Below are 23,156 nucleotides of genomic sequence, written 5' to 3' on the forward strand. Positions count from 1 at the left end.
TTTTTTTTTTTTTGAAGACAAACTCAATTCTGAAATCATGATTTTTTTAATCTCATAAAAATAGAAAAAAATGAAAACCTGAAACATAATTTTTGCAATGTGCTGATATAAGTCATAAAAACAAAAACTAGAATGTGTATTTTAAGAGACCTATTACAATTGGAAATGTATGTCAGGTTTCTGCATTCATCTTTCTAATAGTGATAATGCATCCAAGTGACTTTTTGATAAGTAATTATCTCAAAATGATCTCCTCCATTCACTTATTTGGGACTAGTCATTCAGGACTCGCCAGGTTCCAATACCACCAAGATCTATTATTGAGTTAGTCATTTCTTAACTAACTGTGAAACAGTTTAAAAAAGTAGTAAAACATTTGGCAATCAAAGGGAAGATTGTTTTTAACTTTAAAATATGCCTTGTAAGTTATTGGTTCCATAAAGCTGAGTGTTTTATTTTAAAGAACATATAGGATTTAGATTTTATTTTTCTCCTCTCTTTTTGAGCTAAATGTGAAGAACACACACCATATACTCAGTATAAGCCTGTTACACTTGAAAGATTTGTTCTGAATGTCCAGTGGGAACCTGGAAATCGTAATAATTTGTAGTATCGATTGAGTGAAGCTATGCAGCTGGGGCCTCCGGTGAATAGACAGGAATAGACATTTTATTGATTAACTTTTACAGTCATATTTTCAAGACTCCGCTGCAACATAATTTTCACTTCCCAGCTTTGTGTTGCTGCATCATGAAACTTGGATTCTTCTCTCTTAACATTTACCCACTTGAGGAAAAAAGTATGGACATGTCTTGCCAGGGTTGTAATCTACAGAGATGCAAAACTTTCTGGAAAATGTTTCTCTTAAGTGCTATTCTGCCGCAAACGGTAGAAAGATGCTAGTTGGTTCTAAGAGTTTTGGGGAAAATCATTATAGCAACTATTTGGTAATTAAACTTCTTTCCTCATTCTTTTCACGTTTAGGCATCTTAATTTTCCTGCCCTAACTTCATGCATATCACTATTTAAATGGATTATCTTGTGATGGCTTTGTTTTTATTTTAGTATTCACACGTTGTATCTTATTTAATGTGAGCGGCAGAAGAAAAATTACTGTACCAATAGTCTATAATTTAGTCTGAAATGAAAATTATTAAATACTAAATCATTTTGGCCAATAATTTCAAAGTATGAAAATGTGAATATATACCTTTTAACATATGTGATATTCCCTAGCCCTGTGAGAGTTTTATTTAAGCAAAAAAAATGTTGTATTTGCACAGGTGAACATATGGCAAATATTCTGTGTATAATCATATGTTTATTTACCTCAGGTTCTTTACTGCTTGAATTTTTGGTCATTGAAGCAAACTGCAGATTTTATACTTTACATAGGTGGAAAAATATTTCACTGTAATTTTATGTAAGAGCTGGTGACAGAGATATTTAGACAGTAGATTGGATTTGAAAAAAGGGATTTTTCAAAAGAAGTTTACATCAATTCCTTTTTTAGCTCATACCTGCATTTCTTTTATTTTTGATGTTGAAAAATCATGTTAGAACGAGTTGAACCAAAGATAAAATTCAAGAGATTCATGTGATCAACTCAGCCCAGAAGATACAAAATGTAACTGAATTAGACCAAATATTTGGCAAGTTCTAATAGTTGTATGTGATAATTCATATTCCATGACACTAATGCCTTATATAGTTAATTTTAGTTTACTTTTCTTTAATATTATTGATAATTACTATAGAATTTTGGTTCTTAAGTTTGTAGATTTGATTTTAAAAGTATGCAGAGCACATTAAGCTTCCAATTTACTCCTCTTTTAATCCAAAATTTAAAATTGTGTAACTAGTAGTGAGAGTATGAAACTGATGTTTTTCTTATTACTTTGAATATTAAATTTTTTAATGATATTCAACAAGTTTATAGTTTTTTTCCTATTGATTTTCAAAGATGTGATTATTGAGAATTCGCTTTGGTTTTTCCTCTGTGGTGCTTTAATTGCTTCTGTAACAAGTTTTATAAACATGTTTATGTGCAACATATATGTAAAAACAGTGTTTCTTGAAGTTCCATAGTTATTACAATTCATTATAGCACATGAATGTGTTTCAAGATTTTTCAATTACTTGCATATATGTAACTATGTTTTTCTTCTAATGGAATAGGTCTTTATTTATAATGAAAAGGTGTTTGAATAAAATATCTAGGAATTAATTATTTCCTCCTCACATTAAAAGAATGAATAAAATGATGTATAAAGAATACAGGCTATTTTTATAACACATGTGACTCTTACCTGAGTAATCAAGTGTGTGTTTCAAACTTATTTACCAAAATAAGGAATGCAATTAAGACAGATCAAGTAATAAACATAAAATACAAAAAGTCTGAATTGAGATTGATTTCAACATAATCCTGTAGAGGAATCCCCACTTATTGATCATTTTAAAGCCCATGCATAGCACTTAGAAAGATAAAGTAAGCAAGGTCAGATAATCAAAGCATTTAAATAGTAAAAACAGCAACTGCCACTGTAGACTGCTAAAATAAATCCATAATACAAATTGCTTTAGCAAAAAGTGGATGAGCAGCTGATCTTCCTATTGAACTCTGATGCCGTTCAGTGACCACACTGGGAAAAGGATTGGGAGAAATGCCTTAAAGATCAATATTGAGTGAGATGTAGCAGGGATTCATTTTGTACATGAAAGCATTACAGGTGTGAGAGTATAGACATCTTTAGGAGATGTCATCACGTGGAGATTGTTTAATACAGTTAAAAAAATGCCATCTATGTCTGATATTGCCAGACAACGGAATGCTTTCTTAGCTGTTTCAAGACATTGTTTGAATGGGCTTTAAAACAGTTCTCGGGTTTGAAAGTATAGAAAGCTGACTCTATGCTAAAATAGTAGTGCAACTGCATACTAAAGTAAGTTAGTATCTCTCTATAGATATATTTGGTGCATGTCACGAATCCGTATTTGGGATATCGAGTAATTATGTGATTGTAGTCTGCAGTCCTATGTGGAGATATAAAAATTAATTATAGAATGGGGGTGGAAGAGAAATTTTTGGAATTGTATGGGAGTGGAATATTCTTGTTGTGAGTCCCTCTTTGAAACTTGTTGCAATTTGAGAAGTCCTGTTTTTAATGAGTGTTTGAACTCTACTGGCTAATTATATTCTCGGCTCTAGAACTGCAATGGGAGTTTTCAGTATATAGATGAATGGTCAGCAGAATTAGGTTTAACATATTTAATTACTTTTCTGATAAAATTTGAGTTTAAATTCTGCTTAATGAGACATCTTCATGGGTATAATGAAGTTTTGTGGCAAACTGAATATGATTTAGCGTAAGGACATGCAGTTTTATTGTATTTTGGAATAAAGTGGTTCTTCAGTCAAAATGGACAATAATGTGATTTAATTACTCGCACCTTTTCTCAGGTTCCCATAGGTGTCGTCTTGATGTCATTATGTTTTCATAGCTTCTAAAGCCATCTGCATGTTCACTATGAGTACTGCTGTCTTGATAAGTACACCAATGGGGTTTTCTGCACATATTTTTCCACCAGGTATTTCTTAAACTATCTTATTTATTTATTTATGTTTTTCAAAAAGATTTATTTACTTATTTGAGAGAGAGAGAGAGCTCACGCACACAGAGGGAGAGGGAGAAGGAGAAGCAGAAGCAGACTCCCCGCTAAGCAGGGAGCCCCATGCGGGACTTGATCCCAGGACCCTGGGATCATGACCAGAGCCAAAGGCAGATGCTTAACTGACTGAGCCACCCAGGTGCCCCTCTGCCAGCTATTTCTGATGGAAGATAACCATAGCCTCCTAATAATTTGAATGTAGTATTTAGAGCTTTACAATATTACGGATTGATTTTATTTCATTTACAAAAGCATTTCAATATTGAACTTCTCCATTAAATGGCATAAAACATTGATTCACTTTAATCTTTTTTTCCCCCTAAAACAGAGAAGAAAGAACTAAAATGAAGATTGGTTACATTTAAGACAATTTCCATATCAAAATGAAACATAAAAATGAAGCTCGAGGCTTAAAAGTTGCATAACTCAGGCTCAGTTTTTTCCACTCCCTTCTTTCCATAATGAATAGTTATTTACAACTATTGTAGTCTCCATGTTTGCTGTATGAATTGCTGATGGCAGCGATTTCAATGGTGAAATTGTGAAATAATATTCATAGTTGTCAGAAAAAGGTCATTCTATTTGCATTCATTAGGAACCTGGAGGACCGTGCAGTGTGTGTTTCCTTTGGGATGTTGCAGCTATTGATTTATACACAGCTGTAGGAAAAATTAATTAGGATTATATTTCACTTATTACTGCGGGCTGTGTAATAAGAAAGAAAAACATTTTTTGTTAGAAAGTTGAACAGAAAAACCTAAATGGAATCATTGTTTCTTAAATCACAACTACTTTATCATATAATTTTTCTTCTATAATCCGGTTAAAGGCTTAGTGCATTTATGGAAATTGAATTAGCACTTTGAAAAATGAGTGTTTTAGTACATATCCTATATTAATACTGATAATTTAAATTAAGCAAAAAGACATTTTTCCCTTGTTAATTGAAACTTTCCTTTCTCGAAGCTAAGGCAATGTGTATTTGTCCACTGTGAGTTTGCAGGTATTGGGAAGTTTTTGCCAAAGAGTTCAATTAAACGCCAAACAGGGACGAAAATCAGGTAGATTCTCAAGATGAAGGAACAGATTCTGGAAATGAGAGTTTTAGTGGTAAAACAGGAGAGAAAAAAGTTCACTTAGTTTTTACATTTTCAGTCTAAGAAACCATATATAATTAGGTTCTTCTGTAAATTTAATACTTCAAATAAGCTAGAATGTGACATTGACAATATTCTCCCTCTGTGTGATAATACTAGATTTCAAATTGTTTTAAAATATATATTCGGTTTCTTTCTATGAACACCATGCATACTCCAAGGGAAGAAAATATTGAATTCAGTTCTCCACATTGTTTATATGTGACACATGTTTGAGATTAATCAAATTGTAGTCACTTCTAATTAATAGCAGAGAATAATTTCGAAATGGGGCAGAAACAGATGACAAAGGATAGTTTGTGTGTGTTCAAGACATACTTTATGAATGGAAACACATGCCTATTGTGACATTCCTAACTTGAAAATTTTATTAACTCGCCTATTGTCTTTCAGATATGTAGCATTTTAAGAAACCCACTGCCTGCCCTGTGGTGGACCCTTAGGTACAGAATCAGTATTCGGGGGAAAAACGAAAGCAAAGAGGGGTCTTTGGATGCCCCTATAAAATCTGAAAGTCAAGCATTAAAATCCATTTGTAGTATCGGAAATTTTTAGGCTTTATGAAAGGAGTTTATGGGAGGAACAGTGAAACTGAGTACAAATACAGGCTTCTGTACATTTTATCAATTAAATATTGTCTAAAACATAATGACTAGGATTAAAATTATATTACTTCCCTCTCCAAAACTTCTCACTATGTTAGCTATGACCATAAGAATCTATTCCTTAATGTACTGAGTAGAATATCAATGGGGTACACGTTTTGTCCTCTGCTCGTCTGCTTCAAATGCTTGGGGCCCCTTTAAGAGAAAGCAGTTTGATCTTGAGTAATATGGAACTTTGCCTTTCCAGAGTGATAAGCAATATTTTCCACCTTGGCACATTTTGTATTCTGTTGTAAAAATTATATGAGGTAATTATAGTGAGATTCATTGCAAGCCCTTGGCTTTTGTAGTGCAGCTAGCTTGCCCAGTTTGTTTTTAACAATAATGCTGTGTTAGGTTAATAATGAGGTGACTAACTAAGAATTTTATAAAAAATCATGACTGTCTAAGCTAAAATTTTGAATGACTTTCTTAAGTAAAACAAAATGACCAGAACTGTATTGCTTAGGAAAACTTACTGATCGAGCTATATATTGGCCCACATTGTATTGAAAAGCTAATGTTTTAAAGGCACTGTTTCTTTAGATTGTGGGGGACACAAGAAATAGCTAAGATGTGGTTCTTTACTGGAAGCACTCTTGAGCTATTAGGGGAAAAGTTCATGGAAAGAGATGTTCACAAAACTAGGTTATGTGTGATATGTCCATGAAATGTGATGGAAAATTAGCATAGTATAGAAACAATTACCCCTTAAGGGGTAATTAAAGAGACAATAATGGGTAACTGTATTTTCAAAATGTGTAAATATTTGAGGAGGTATTTTATGAGCAAAAAAACTAAGAAGCAAGAATAATGAGAGTATATTTTTCGTCTAGAAAATGGTGAGGAATTTATGTTGTGGAGAATATTTAGGTGTCTAGAAAAGCAGGTTGGGTGGTCTCGTTGTTAGTTTTAGGAATTTATAATTTGCTTACAAATAAACGGGGAGATTATGAGAAGCCGTGAACAGACTAGTGAGTCTGATCACATTAATGTTAGAGAAGCAATATCTGAATCTCTCACTCTTTTCTCTTAACAATTCACATGACTATTCCTAATCGTTCTTAAATATTGATGTCTTAGCCTCCCTGTGGCTGCCTCCCCACTCAAATCAGACTCAATTATGTTATATGTTCTGTGCCCACACGGCACCTAATGCATACTCCATTATGGTGTGCCTCTCTTATCTTATTTTACCTATTGGTATATGAATAAAAGCCCATTTCCCCTACCAGGTGACTTTGTGTTTGATAATCTTCCCGGATCACTATAGGCACTACTATCTTTTAACTAATTTTGATTAGATTAGGAATAGATGAAGAGAATGGATTTAGCTGTGTGCCTGGTCCAATATATTTATCCATCACATTGTGAAACATGCTGAGTTGCCGGGCCAATCCCTATCATCTAGTGAGAATATCAAAGTGGACCTTTATCCAAGTGTAGTACCAAACTTTAACCCTTAGCTCGTGTGTTGTTTCAGACAACCCATTCAAGACTGAGAAAAATAGGGTGAGAAAATGGAAGCTTTCTTGAAATAGATGAGACAGGGGGTGCTACATTATAAAAAATTAAGAAATAACATGTGAGTAGTAAGGAAAGGATACTCAGTTTTACCTTCAATGTCTGGTGGTGTAGCCTGGATATTTGCGTCCCCTTCAAATTCACATGTTGAAGTATTAACCCCGAAAGTGATGATATTAATATGTGGGGTCTTTGGGAGGAGATTAGGTCATGAGGGTGGAACTCCCATGAATGGGATTAGTGCCTTTGTACAATAAGCTGAGAAAGCGTCCTTGTCTCTTCCACTCTGTGAGGACATAGCTAAAAGTCGTGTATATGCCAGGAAGTGGGTCTTCACCAGACACACAATCTGTTCTTTGATCTTTGATTTTCCAACCTATGGAACTGTGAGAAACAAAACCGTTGTCATTTATAAACCACTCAGTTTATGGTATTTTGTTATAGCAGCCCAAATGGACGAAGGCAGATGGGGAAAACAAAAGGAAAAAAAGAGTAGTAAATTAAAAGAAGGAAGGAAGGGGGCGCCTGGGTGGCTCAGTCGTTAAGCATCTGCCTTCGGCACAGGGCGTGATCCCGGCGTTCTGGCGAGTCCCACATCAGGCTCCTCTGCTGGGAGCCTGCTTCTTCCTCTCCCACTCCCCCTGCTTGTGTTCCCTCTCTCGCTGGCTGTCTCTATCTCTGTCAAATAAATAAATAAATAAAATCTTAAAAAAAAAAAAAGAAGTAAGGAAGGACTAGGTCCTTCTGCCATATAGACTTGAATTGAGGATGGACAGAAGATGAATAGCTATGGACATGGAGATACAGGAGAGAAAGCAGGTAGTCAATAGGGCAAGAAATCAGATAATATGTAGTTGTTTATGACATGTATATATGAACACCACAGAATGCGGGTGAGTGATAGATAAAGATGTAGGGAAAATCTGAGGGCATGTTTAGAAAATGAGAGTGGTTTTTGAAACGCAATCATCTGATAGAATGAGTATGATGGAGGTTTAGAGGATTGTGAGCAGGACTGTCAAAAACGATTGAAAGCATTGAGCGTTGAGGAGAACATAAGGGAGTATATGCTAATGTGTCCTTCAGGTAAATTAGACACACAAGTTATAAAGATCTTATGGGACCAGGATTACTGGGTTTAAGTGAATCCAAAAATGCCAATTCATTCACTTAACAACTATTTCCTCAGGTCCCACCATATGCCTAACACTAATCTAAGCCCTAGGTATAAACAATGAATAAAATCACCAAGTCCCAGTGCTCAAGGAGGTTATATTCTAGTGGGAAGTTAGATAACAAAGGAGTAAAAAAAAAAAAAAAGGTAAGATGTGGTTTGTATTCTTCATGGATTTTATAGTTTTCTTCATCACATTAAAGGAGACTTGAATATTAGGGACCTGGAAATACTTGAATGGCACACCTTCGTCTGGTTCTGGAAATATCCTCTCCCCAGGCATCCATCCCTTTGGTTTTTGATTGACCTGCTTTCTGAAGACTGGAGAAGGTGATATGTTAATGCTTGGTTGTAATACAAGCCCTGAAAACTTTACAGCAATGACTGACAAATTATTAGAATACATGCTCAAATCACATTTTCACTTGTATTTGCAGGCATCTTTTACTCTTTCTCTTCTTTTAAATTTGGCACAACTTTCAAATCCAGGTCTTTCTTCTTTTGGCTTTTCTCTTTATCCTTGGTCTCATGGCTTCACTTACAGAGACAGATCCGAAGTGTTAGAATCTGGGGGCCCATCTCACATACATGCCAAGTATCCCCTTTTCCTCATACTTCTTTTGCTCCTGGTAAAGTTAACCTAATTTTTCCATTAAAATTATTCTATCTTTTATCGTTATTGCTACTGACTCTGTCTCCTTTCCTGGACGCCTGAACCACCTTCCCTACACTCCTCTTATATAACACTCAGCCAGGGGTAGAATCAAACCAGCAGTGACTGCCCTGTTTTGTGATTATTCTTGATTTGAATTAAGGCAACAGATAAGCCAAGGTTGGTCTACCACGGTTAATTAGACATCACAAAAGAGCTCAGAAGAATCCACTCAGAAACCAATTAATTTAAGATTTCAAATAATTATTTCCAAAGAATAAAATGGCAAGTGCAAATCTTTGAAAAGCTTTGGACTTACGTATTAACAGTAAATGTTTCTATGGCAGGTGCCTAACCAACATATCTAATTAGTTGGTAATATTTTACCTGTTGTTGATGGGGAGAAATTTGGTATTGTTTGCTTGTTTGTTTTGTGTTTGCTTTATTCTCCTTACACTAAAGCCTGATATGTCCTTTTTTATGGTCTTAGAGACTTTCCCAGTTTTGTCCAATAAGTCTCTATAACCATTCAAACCCTTCAACTGGACGTGAAAGTCAAACTCATACATAACGGAAGACCGTCATCAAGAGCATCACAAATGTCTTGCTTCTTTAAAATAGTGGCTGGAACCCTCAAGAATGAGTGGGCAAAGTGTGTACCACGTAAACTTGAAAATGTGAGCTGTAATTAAGAAAAAAAATTGTGGTGCCTATAGCGAATCCAAATGTGAAAACAAGAAATATATTGACAACTCTTGGACAATCTAATAACCACATTTTTATTTAGCTGAAGTTGTATCTAATATAAACCTGAACTAAGGTAAAATTATTCAAAATTATTTGATGGATATTCAAAATACCATTACAATTAATGAAAATATTTGGCATTTATTGAGTACTGAGTATATACTAGAGTCTATACTGATTGTCTAACATGCATTGTTTCGTTTAGTCTTCATCTCAATTGATTAAAATTAATATTATTGTTATCACTTTCAGGTAAGGAAACTCAAGACTAATAGAGGTGAAAGAATTTGCTGATATATCCATACCTGAGATTTAACCTCCTATGTAATTATACCTTGAAACTTATATTTTCAACTATTAAATAAACTATATCAATTTGAAGCTACAAATATGCAGTGAAGAATAACTTAGTTGGTAGATGGAGAAGTTGTAGAATGTCTATTTAAATAGTAGCTTCCAGAGTCAAAGAATTCATTTTAGCAACTGTGGGTTATACCAATAAGCACACAATATTGCTACAATTACAATTTATAAATGTGGAGAAAAACAAACAATGAAAATACTATAAAAGTAAACTTTAAACACAAATAGAAATTCTAGCATGTGTATTATAAGATACTCTAGGGAAAGAAAAAAAAAAAAAAAGCCTTAACAGCAGATTAACAAATCCTTGCCTGGACCAGAATATGATTCAATTTAAAATGTTTTGAACCATAATCCTGGAGTAGTCCCATTTGCTCAGGATATTTTCAAACAATAACTATTATTATATACACACATACACTTGACCCTGGAAGCGGTTCTATATGTATTTATTTGACGTTTAACAGAACCAAGACTCCATGATACTTTGAGAAAAATTCTAAAAACTTACCCTTTCAAGGTTTCTTCAGTTTTCTTAAGGTGTTCAGAAATACATCTTCAAATATAAAATATACATTAATGCATTGGTTTGCTAAAACCAAAAAGGGTTTGGGAAGACTTAAAATTACAACACACTTTTTTTCAATAAAAATAAATGGCAAAACAAAACAAAACAAAAAAACCCCAACCAAACAAAAATAAGGCAAAAGTGGGAAGAAGCACAGTGGTTCCAGGAGTGAGTCTGGCTGTGGAAACCATTGCATTTGTGCACCTGACATCGGCAAATTAGCACTTGGGTCTAAATGCAATGTGCCTGATGATTGAATTAAGGACACTAGAATTTTGCTTGTGAAAAGGCACCCACGACAAAGCTGGAATATCAAGATGACAAAGACTAAGAAAGAGGGGAGATTCATTCCATTCCACCATGCTGGCAAAAGGCTGCCCCTTGCGAAGTTCCAGGGGGGACACACCCTGTTTGGGGAAAGGAACATAACTCCACTGGCAAAAAGGGGAACAGAAGCGGGATATAAACAGCCGGAATAATTGCGCCAAATCATCAACCTTCATTATTTTGGAGAGAACAAGCAAGCAGGGCTTTATTTTCTTGATGCTCCCCAAAGAACCGTGCTACCTTTATGACCTTACAAGCCTGGGTTAGTTTGCTCATCTAAAAGCATTTTCAGGAAAACTTGCTTTTGCTCTCAGGTTATGCACTTGAATAAATATACATTGCTTTGCCCAAATATATTTTCCTTCTAACAAATTAGCCAGGATTTCTGGTCTGATTTCTTACTGTGAATAGCATTTTATTGAGAAACAAAAAGAAATTTGTGAAATCCCCCTGTAGGAATGGATGGATTAGTTGTTATTCATGACACCTCCACTGCTCTCAGACCTTCAGGATGCTTTATGCAGAGAGAGACAAGCCTGTTAGCCTGCTGTGGCAAAGAGAAGATACTTTGGGAGAACAGTACTTTCTATGGAACAGCTTTTACTTTTCCCTGATGGGTCTGGAATTATAACTCCACTGTTAAATTCAACTGTATACGTGTAGACAAGGAAAAAGGTGCAACAGTGCAATGCCCAGAGGTAAAGGGAACATATACTAGCATTTAAGAAACGGACAGACACAAAAAGAAGAAAAGGAGAGAATAAGGCTGAAAAAATGAAATGAAGATGACAACTTACATTTTTTTTTTTTTTTTGCATTTCAGTTTCACATATACACTGGAATTTTAATCTGTAGTATTCTTACAGAAAATGACTATGCATCCAAGATTCAGATTTGCAGGCGCTTCCATTTTTTTTTTATTTTTTTTGATTATGAAGAAATCAAAATAGAGAAATTCAGTGAACTACCTACTGCCTGGTGGTAGATCTGAGACTGGAAACTGATTTTCTGATGAATCTCAGTAAGCTTCTAATTAGGAGTTCTATTAAATGAAGTCCAAATTTTACAAAAATGCCTTTACCAAAGGATTTTGTATTTCCACAGCACTTGGCTTGGTATGAATCTGGGGGTTGATGTTCAGTAGATAAGCAGCAAGAATGTAAAGTGCAAAACAATTCTTACCCTTAGGTGAATATTTCAAATATGTTATTCTATGCTTGAGGTTAAATGAAATTTTTGCTCATGCAAGAAATAAATTCTGCTTAGGTAAAATGTAGTGTATTGTTTTCCTTCTTATAATTAATAAGTGGCCTTGAGGAATCAAAATCGCTGAGTAGTATGAGAAAGCACTTGCTAATGGAGATACGTTTATCCAAAGAAATGTTTTTGTTTTTTTCTGAAATGAAAATCTCTTCAGCTAAACTGTATCATGTAGTCAGTTCTCCTCTCCCCTCCCCGTTTAAATATCAGACCATGTAAACTACACAGTGACACTCAGAGCTGAGCTTGACTGGGCTCAGGAGAAATGTTGACTTTGCACGAGGGAAGGTTTTAGATGTCTAGGCTCAAGTGTTCTTAGTTGGATTTCACTGCAGCAGATAAAGGAACAGAACCCTCAATTGCTCCTACAGGGATAGACAAAAATGAACAAATGTGTTTTTTCCCCCCATAGTAATACAGAAACTATTCTTAAAGGATTTTGACTGGATATAATTGTAAAAAATACGCATGGTTAACTCCATATAAAGTTGTTTGGCATATAAAAATGTTTTAAAGTTGATATGTTGGATGAATTACTTGTTTTTCTTTAAAAACAATGGAAAGCTCAAATAATAGAGCATCTCGTAGTGGACTAGAGAATCAGATACACTTGAGTTGGAATCCTTATAAGCAATCGCCACTTTGAGCAAATTACTTTACTTCTAAGGCTCAGTATTTTCATCTCTAATTTGTAGATGATAATATCTTTCTCATGGGGATGTTATGAGAAGGCAGACAATTTTGTAGAGGTCATGCACTGGCCTGACATAGTCGTGGTTCTCAATAATTGGTAGACGTTGTCAAATTAGAAATGAAGGTTTGTTTCATCAGATAAAAGATGCTACAATTTTTCTAATAACAAAAACTCCACCATTGGGACATAATGGATACAAGATTAAGCAGATTAATGTATTTAGAGGATATTGCCCTTATTTATATCCCGATAAATGGATATGAAGTAGTCCCGGGCAGCCCCCAAATGAAGATTTTTTTTTTTGGTGAGTTTCAGGTGCATGTGGGTTATTGCCTGGGATTAGCCTCAAGAAAATAGGATTTTCCTCCAAAGCCCAGCAGCATCATATATGAAATATTATTAATCTCTTTAGAAAAAAAGAAAAATCTGGTTCTCTTAGAATTGTCTAGAAGTATTCCCTTTAAACTTGCAGTCTCTTCAAATTCAGTATTTTGCAAACTATGTTAGATATAGTTTTAACATAACCTTTGTAAGAAGAAGGAGATTGATTAATTTGCTGCTGACAAGAGTTCACATTCTTTTTGTTTTTCTCAGAGGATGCATCTGCTTCCTATTCTGAACATGGTTCTACTTACAATCTAATTGCGCTACCCTACACTGCCCTATTATTTTCTGAGTCTGAGCCTACATTTTAGGCCAATCATCGGAGAGTACAGGAAGAGAAGACTTGGAAATTGAAGGCTACACATATACATACTAGTCTCGTTCCATATATCAGTATAGCATGCAGTTCTACACTTTAGGCTTGTCCTCACAATTTCCTGAGATAGGTCAGAATTATTGTCTCCATATGAGGTGTGGTATTTGTCATCTAATGATAAATGGTTGAATGATTTAAGCACTTACTTGGGCTTCATACTTACTTTGCTCCTATCCCTCGGTCTTGAGCTCTAGAGTTAGAATATTTTGTCCAGATGTATCAATGGAGACTTTGAAGAAAAAAATCATTCAGGTTTTATTAAGTTTAACTCCTAAAATATCACTGTGAGTAGTAATTAAATTAGTATCCTTGAAGCACTCTAATAAATGAGATACAATTTAAAGGAAAGATTACATATGTAAAAGCTTAATTCAAATTAAGATCTTCTTTCTATGTTAACTTGGTGAATTTATTTTTGTTGCAATGTCCCATTGCCTAGAAAACCATCGTGGTGGTACTCACCCCGAAATGAACAATATATATATTTCATCATAAACTGGAGTTAGAAGGTTTTGGGAGCTTGAACTCTCGGAAACAGCTTTATGTTTGAGCTTGGTACACTTGGCTGAAGTCTTGAGTTTCTGGGTTTTTTTTTTTTCTCTCTACACATCAGATCTTTAATTAGAAACTAACCCAATCACTCCTGCTTAGCGTAAGAAAACCATACTGCGAAGATTAGTACAAGAGATGAATCCTACCTCACAACAGAATCATAGACCTAAGGATTACAGAGGGTAAAATCATTCACTCATCTTGTCCAATAGTCTCTCCTGAATACTGATTCAATCTATTATATTTCTAGTAATATACTAAGCATGCAACACTAAATATGCTGAATATATTATAAACTAATATATACTAATTATACACTACAACATATATACAAGTATATACTAATATATACTAATATACTGAATATACTAAACATTGGTAATATGCTATATATACTAACATACAGTTTAGTATATTAACACTGAACATGCAACACTGAACTTATCGTTCCTAACATGTCCTAAAAGAATGCTATTGGAAACTTTTGTACATCATATATACAATTCCAAAGCCATCATTTTACAACTGAACAAAAAGGTTCAGAGAGGTGATTTAACTCTGCTGATACCACATGGCTGATCAGCTGCAGGTTAGAGTTCTCAATCCAGGACTTCTAACTTCAAGGCCAGCATGTACTCAATTATGTTATACTCAATTCTTACAACACTACTAAGGTTTAATAGAATTTTGAAAAAAAAAATGTGTTTTCTTCATTAGCCTTAGTTTTCCTCCACCAGTAGTTAAAACCAATGATCCATTTGTTTAATAAGCCTTACATGAACAGGAACCATGTCTTTGCCTCTTTGTATATTCTCAGCATCTAGAACAGTGTTCTGCACGAGTAGGTGTCCAAACATTGTTGATTCAATGGGCAGAATTCATTGTTTAAACCTAATATATGCCAAACCTCAGATGGCTGTCCCTATCTGTCTAATTTTCCCAGAAACAGAAATGTTCATTCATTCTATTGCAAGGTTTCCTGTTTCTGTTTAATTTTTATGTATTGGGTTCTTTTTTCTCTTTAATTATCACACCAGGAAGTTCTTTGGCAAGATACGTTGGAGTCCCTCTGGCCATGGAGTTTTTTCTGTGAGTTACAATTTCATGTTTTTCCTTTTACATTTGAGGATTGAATTAAGAAAATAATAAAGCTATAGTAAGACTTGTAGCAGTGTGATAAATAATAAAGAATGTTTATTATTTGCACCATATTCTATATAGTATAGTATTCTATGCACTAGAGTCTACAAAATGGAAAATTATAAAACTAAAACTCACGGTAACTTTTATAGAGAAAAATCTAAGGGAAACAACTGACAAGGTAATCTTCACTTTTACAGAAAATATTCATCTAAATCTTCCATAGTATTATTTGGCTTAATACTAATAAATCAGTAAGGAACTTTTAACACAGTTCATTCTAATGTTTACCTGAAGATATCATAGCTTCTGATAATTATTTTTAAAAAAAGAATACAGTTCATGCATGAACTGCTGAACAGAAGTGCATTCCTCTTTGAATGTGTAGAGATCGAACTTTTTCTATAAATCCAGATGAACTTGATAGATTCTTTAAAGTAGTTCATTCGCAATACTTTTTTCTTTTAAAGATTTTATTTATTTATTTGACAGAGAGACAGCGAGAGAGGGAACACAAGCAGGGGGAGTGGGAGAGGGAGACGCAGGCTTCCTGTTGAGCAGGGAGCCCGATGAGGGGCTCAGTCCCAGGGCCCTGGGATCATGACCTGAGCGGAAGGCAGACACTTAACGACTGAGCCACCCAGGCGCCCCCACAATACTTTCTTCTCATTGATGGTATCTATATAAATACAGTTGTACCTGTGTATCTGTAGACACACACACACACATGCATATGCATATGCTAAGTTGATGAAATCATCAAACGGTAACACCTATTCAAATAAAGAAAGGAAATATATACATTGACCACAGTTAGGGTCTCTAGATAGTACCTTTATGGTTTGTTTATATTCTGTTTCTATGGACTTTGTATTCTATTTGTAAGAAACTAGGTGGAGTACTTAGCATTCACTTAGAACCTACAATATTTCTGAATCTGTTACTTTCCCCATATGTCTCTCTTCATTCTTAGTATGACATTGTCCCATAACTTTCATAAGTATATATTCATATTTATGTGGTATATCCAAATAAAAATTTGGTATAAACAATATTCATTCATTCATTCATTCATTTTATTTGACCAACAAATATTTATTGTCATTTGCTATGTGCTAGGTATCTTTTAATACCATAGAATGATATAGTAGAAGAGCAGACAAAAAATCTTTTTCCTAATGGAGCTTGCATCAAACTGAAGAGAAACACACAAAATAAAATTATCTATTTCTACTTGTGTTGAGTTTTGCAAGGGAAAAACACATTGTGCAATAAGAGTATATGTAAAAATAACTTAAACCTCAACCAAAGTGTCTCCTTTAGTTAAAAAAAAAAAAATTCACTAGTGGTTTGGTTTGCAAGCCAAGAAGTGTCATGGGACTTCAGGTGGTTATTTTATATGCTGCTATGACACACATTTTCTTTTTACGCGGGGAGTTTTGGAGAACTATTGTCTCATCTCAGACAAATTTTTGAATTTTTTTTTGGATATTCATTTCAAAAAATAAACCACATAATATCACAGCTTAGAAATTATAAAAATGATTTTCCAATACCTCCCTTTCTTTAATAGAAAATAGAGCCTCAACAAGTTGATTCTGCAGATTTTCAAGTGTAGGCCAGAGAGTATTTCTAAATATGGACTATCAAGAAATGCTTATGAATGTTCATTTAGAAGCTTGGTCATATGGGTCAACTCATGTTTTGAACAAATGGAGCACATGGAAAAATAAATTAATATATTAGCAACACATGTCAACAACACTCTATACAGGAAAACAGCAAAGACTATATATAGCCTAACACATAATCAACACACAAACAAAACACTATGCAAATTTGCATGTGATAAATGTGTAGAAAAACGTTTTATTCATTTTTCTTTTCTAAAGGGGATCCTGTTGTAAGATAAAGGAAGGCAGGATAGGGAAGGGATGGGTTTGATGTTCTTTGTGTTTATTTTGCTTATCTGTGGGTATACAATCTTTTACCAATTTTGGAGAATCTTTGGTCAACTTTTCGAATATTGATTCTGCCTCATTCTCTCTCTCTCTCTCGGCATCATCTGCATTCATGTTAGACTAATTGACTGGGTCATTTATATGTCTATGCTCTCTTCTATACTTTTCATTTATTTCTCTCTGTTTTTAGTTTACATGTTTTTTGTTCACTCATCTTCAAACCTAAAAACCTTATCCTCTATTTTCTCTTAATTACTGTTAAGCCCATATGTGGAAGTCTGAATTTCATTTAATTTTTAGTTCTATAGTTCCTTTGGGTTATTTTTATAGACTCTAGTTATTTGGTGAAATTCTCCATCTTTTAATTTTTTCTGTCTCTTTACCTCTATTTTTCAAATATATGAATTGTTATTTTAAAATTCTTTTCAATAACCCCAATATCTTAATCTCTTGTTATTTCTCTTGGTCTTGGGTTATTTGGTGTCATTTCTTGTCATTCCTATTGAGTGATTAGACTGGTAAATGACTTGTAATGACATCAGATGACATACATTTTGTTTAAAAAGTGGATAGGCTCCAAATACTCTTAACTTGCACCAAAGAAGGGCCATCCTTTTCTCTAGGAGGTAGATAGATGTGGTAGCTATCAATTTAATCAAGTCAGGGATTATGCTGATTCAAATCCAGACTGGTATGGCTCTGTCTACCTTAGGTTTGTCCCGTTCTTCATTCATAGCTCTCCAGAGTTTAGATGAGAACCTGGTCATTTTCACCATAGCCCTTCTGATAGCATGACTTGAACTTTAATCCTTATTTCTCAACACTGAGAATGTCAGCTAATACTCTTTGTTTTTCAGAGGTTTTGGCTCAGATTTTTAACTTTCTGTCCCACACAACTTCAGAATTTGGGCAACTGTTTGCTAAGGAATCAAGCTATAAACTTGAAACCCTCAACACTTGAAGTTTTGTTTTTTGTTTTTTGTTTTTCTATTGTGAAACTGTCAAAAACTTAGCTATTTTCTCTGTCCCCACCAGCAGAAGTCCTAAACTTGGATTCCTGTTTTCTTGCTTATTGGGAAAACTGTTGCAGTTTCAACCTCTAGGAAACTAACTTTTCCACATTTCAGTCCAAAAAGGAAGGATAAAAATGATTTCATTTTGAGTTTATGAGTTGATTACCATGACTTTGCAATTTCAAAATTTGGAATAGTATAGATGAACATGTTTCAGCATATTAAATAAATTAGATGAGTGTCTTCTCCAAACATAATAAAAGATGAAATATTCATGGAAAATACATAACAATTGTTAAATTGTATAATTTCAATGTGTAAATATCATTCTATTAATTAAAGTTATTTCTTGGGCTTTATTATCATTAAAAAGATGAGAGGGTGGTGACAAACTTTCTAACATTCATGAAGTACCAAAAAATTAGAATAGTTTTGAATAAAGCATGTTACCAGATTCGCAATGGCGTGTCTTATAGAATTTGCAACAATGTTGGTTTATCACTATTTAAGAAAGAACCAAAAGCTTTATGCAGTAATGATGAATTATACAAATTTATTTTTAATTGGGAGCAACTTTAATGTAGAAGTAAAAAAATATGTCTAAATTGTTATTAACAGAACAATTTTTTGTATTATCTTTTTTTTATATCTTTGAAATTATTGGAAATCCCTTAGAACATTTCCAAGGCAGCTATAGACATAATTTGGGGAATTATACATGATTTACTGTGATTAAAGAGTATCTGAGGTGCCTGGGGGCTTAGTCAGTTAGGTGTCTGCCTTCAGCTCAGGTCATGATCCAGGGTCCTGGGATCAAGTCCCACATCAGGCTCCCGGCTCAGTGGGAAACCTGCTTCTCCCTCTCCCTCTGCTTGCTGCTCCCCATGCTGTGTGTCAAACAAATAAATAAACTCTTAAAAAAAAAAGTATCTGAAGATTATGCAACAAAGAAAGTTATGCCAGTATCTTCTTCTAACAGAGGTGGCTATTAAAGTGAAGAAATGTTTTACTCTGATTTTTATTTATTTTTCTTTTGTTGCTAATTCCTACATAAGTATAAGTATACCGAAAGTACATTTAAAGTATTGTCATGTAAAAGTAGTGACTTTTTCTTACCTTAAAAATATAAGTACAGCGATTAGTATAGCAAGACCATTTTGGAGGGATCCGGGGAATTATACTAAAAATCTTATATTTCTAAAAGAAAAAATGAATTTCAATTAAATTAAGAAATATTTTGGGAAGAAATCATGGCACCTTTGTTAGTGCATCATTTTTACTGTATTAGAAGAATAAAAATAGTATTTACTACTAACAACCACATACTAAACAGTTCAGCAAATTCCTTTGGTGGAACAAAACTATTACCAGTATTTTTGTTTTCTTAATGGCATGGAGCGCCACTTAAATGTATCACACAGTGAGCGATGCTTAAAGAGCAATCACTATCCATATTATTTTTCAACAGGTTATATACTTCTCTAAATCGTATGCCTCATGTATGGAATAAAAGGGTGCAACTATATAATTTCTAAATATTTCATCCTTGATACATTATTTGGCTCTATGTCCACTCGGGAAATGTTTTTCTTGTGCTAATTACATGTGTTCACACTCTCTTGTAATTGTTTACCCACAGATAATTTGATTCAATGTCATTCAATCCAAACCCAAATTTCATTTGGAAATGATGACGTGTGTGTGTGTGTGTGTATGCGCACACTAGTGTTTTCATGAACCAAACACAAATCAATGTAAATGTCCATTCTGAAAGATTAAGTGAGATAGAGATGAATTACATCTATCGCAAACTTCCAGTCCAGAAGCCAGTATTCCCTCATTCTTCTACTTTTACTTTGAACAGCAATATCTGAATGCTGTTATTTATTATTTTTATTAATTTAATAATTATTAATTTTATTTATTTATTAATCTCTAACTCACATCACAAACCTTACCTTTTATCTTTCTCGTAATGCTTCCTAGATAGTCTTTAGCTATCTCTATTAAAGAACCAATAGTTCCTAGAGTGATTTTTAACTTGACTCTCCATTTGGTGTGCTCTGGCAATATAATTGAGCAACTGTTTGACCCTAAACATTGACATCCATTTTATATTCCCTGTAACGATAATATACACATACTCATTTAATTTCTACTTTGAACTTTCCTTGAAAACATAGGACATTCCAATGTGGTATGAAATGGTTTTAGTCAAGAACATCCTGCCCACATTTGGTGAATGCGATATGAATTGTTGCATAACGGAGTCTGGTGTGATTTTCCTAGTTTGTCCACTCATACAATGATGGAGTTATTTTAAAGAATAATAATATGATTTTATCTTTACCAAGGTACCCCAGAATACCTAATTCTACTCTTGGTCTCTTTATTCCTCCCCATGTATGTGTGTGTATATATATATGTATATATACACACACACACACACACACACACACACAAAAGCAGCAAAAGAAGCCTTTACAATTATCTAGAAGACTGGCCCTCAAGTTTATACTTCAGTTGAAATTGGGTCAGGAGAAAGAACACACTTTTTCAAGGCCAGAAGACTAATCTTTCTTCTAAACGAAACCTGAATCTGGAATTGACCATTCCAATGAGAAAATAATAAATAAATAAATAAATAAATAAATAAATAAATAAATAAATAAATAAAATAACCATAACTGCCAGCATCACAGAAAATGGAAGAGAAAGAGAACAAAAATAGGATTTGCCCTTAGGCCTTGTGCTGATCAGATCTCAGCTGCTTGCTACAAGAATTTTCAACAGGACTGCTGTTTTGCATTCCACTGCTGTGTTGAAGGAGGAAGTTCCAAGAAGACAAAGCCCTGAGCTTGGCAAATAAAAACAGGGGGTCTTTTCCCCATTCTGACTGGACAGGTGGAAAAGATGGCTCATGCTTCCTTGCATTGAGTTTTCACTTACTTTGAAAACTCATCTCCTACGAAATATGATCAGTCAGTTTCCTCCAACTTCAACAATGCCTTTTATCCTTGGAAGGTGATATTTCTTCCACTTGATTCTGATCAACTCCTGGACTTGGGTGAGGGGAGGTTGTGGCAGGCAGGAAGAAAGAAAGGAAGGTGAGAAATATTGGACTTACCCTGGTGGTGAGAAATACTAATTTATAACTTTAAAGCTAAAATGTTCCAGTAGTTTTTTATTTGCTTTATTAAATGACAGATGATGCATGTATGTAATATTGTATTAATTGACTTCAAATACTGAGGTGCTGAATAGGATTCGCATCAGTTACTTTTAAATAGCAATTTACCTTGGGGCGCCTGGGTGGCTCAGTCGTTAAGCGTCTGCCTTCAACTCAGACCATGATCCCAGCATTCTGGGATCGAGCCCCACATCAGGCTCCTCCGCAGGGAGCCTGCTTCTTCCTCTCTCTGCTTGTGTTCCCTCTCTCGCTGGCTGTCAAATAAATAAATAAATCTTTTTTTTTTTTTAAAGATTTTATTTATTTATTTGACAGAGATAGAGACAGCCAGCGAGAGAGGGAACACAAGCAGGGGGAGCGGGAGAGGAAGAAGCAGGCTCATAGCTGAAGAGCCTGATGTGGGGCTCGATCCCATAACGCCGAGATCACGCCCTGAGCCGAAGGCAGGCGCTTAACCGCTGTGCCACCCAGGCGCCCCTAATAAATAAATCTTAAAAAAAATAGCAATTTACCTAGTACATTAGAAATAGAATTCCATTCATAAATATAATAAAAATCATAAATATATTTATTAGCAAATTAAGACATACCTGTGCATTTGGAGAGATTTATACTATTTAGATATGAAATTGGTAAAGGCCATGTAATAAACTTTGAAACTTACTTCTAAAATGTTAAGAATAATTTAGGATTCCATTGAAAAGCTTGGCTATTTTTGCCTTGGTAAAAGTGAATGAATATTGATTTCTTTAGAAATAAGTAGAGGGAGGATTTGTTTTTGAGATGAAAAAGATGGATTTTTAAAAATTATGGTAAAAATCGTGTAGCATGGATTCTACCCTCTTAAATCTGTAAGTGTATAATACAGTATTGTTAACTGTATGCACAGTGGGGTACAGCAGAACTCTAGAACTCTTCATATTGCATGACTGAAACTCTGTATTCATTGAACAGCAACTCCCTATTCTCCTTTTCCCCCATCCTCCGGCAACCACCATCCTACTTTCTGTCTCTGTGAGTTTGACTACTTTAGATATCTCATATACAGGAAATCATGATGTATTTGTCCTTGTGTGACTGGCTTATTTCATTTAGCATAATGTCATCAAGTTTCATCCAGGTAGTAGCTTATGGCAGGATTTTTTCCCTTTTTTAAGCCTGAATAATATTCCATTTATATATAGTACATTTTCTTTATTTATGCAGCCATCAATGAACATTTAGGGTTTTTCCATCTCTTAGCTATTGTGAATAATACTGCAATGAAAACAGGAGTACAAAGATGTTCAACATCACTAATCTTCAGGAAAATGCAAATCAAAGTCACAATGAGATGGTTGGGATGACCATTAACAAAATAATCCGGAAAATAATGGTTGGGGAGGATGTGGAGAAATTGGAAAACTTGTGCATTGTTAGCAGGAGTGAAAACTGGTGCAGGCCCATGGAAAATAGTATGAGGGTTCCTTGAAAATTAAAAAAAGAACTACCACATAATCCAGCAATCCTATATCTGGGTATTTATCCAAAAGAATTGAAAAACAGATCTTGAAGAGATATTTGCATTCTCATGTTCTTTGCAGTGAGTTTGCTTTTACATTAAAAAATATTAAATAATTTTCAAAAAGCAGAAGTCATACTTCCTAAAATTGATAGCAGAGGATATTGAAGACAATGAAGAGTGGGTGGGTGGGCTAGTTGGTATTATTTTATTTCATATCAGTAGATTAATGCTAATATTTTCTAAGTGGAACAAAA

General features: G+C 34.3%; 1 long non-coding RNA gene across 3 annotated transcripts in view; it reads left to right on the top strand.

Moving 5' to 3' along the window:
* Nucleotides 1-23,156, top strand: part of LOC123000848 (uncharacterized) — a 273,953-nt gene that overhangs the window by 199,816 nt on the left and 50,981 nt on the right. For all 3 annotated transcript variants that reach the window (XR_006409192.3, XR_008957722.1, XR_008957721.1), the window contains exon 8: nt 15,132-15,183. This is a non-coding gene — a long non-coding RNA (uncharacterized LOC123000848). The remainder of the gene's footprint in view (nt 1-15,131; nt 15,184-23,156) is intronic.

This window comes from Ursus arctos, unplaced genomic scaffold (assembly GCF_023065955.2).
Source record: "Ursus arctos isolate Adak ecotype North America unplaced genomic scaffold, UrsArc2.0 scaffold_6, whole genome shotgun sequence".
NCBI classification, from domain to species: Eukaryota; Metazoa; Chordata; class Mammalia; order Carnivora; family Ursidae; genus Ursus; species Ursus arctos.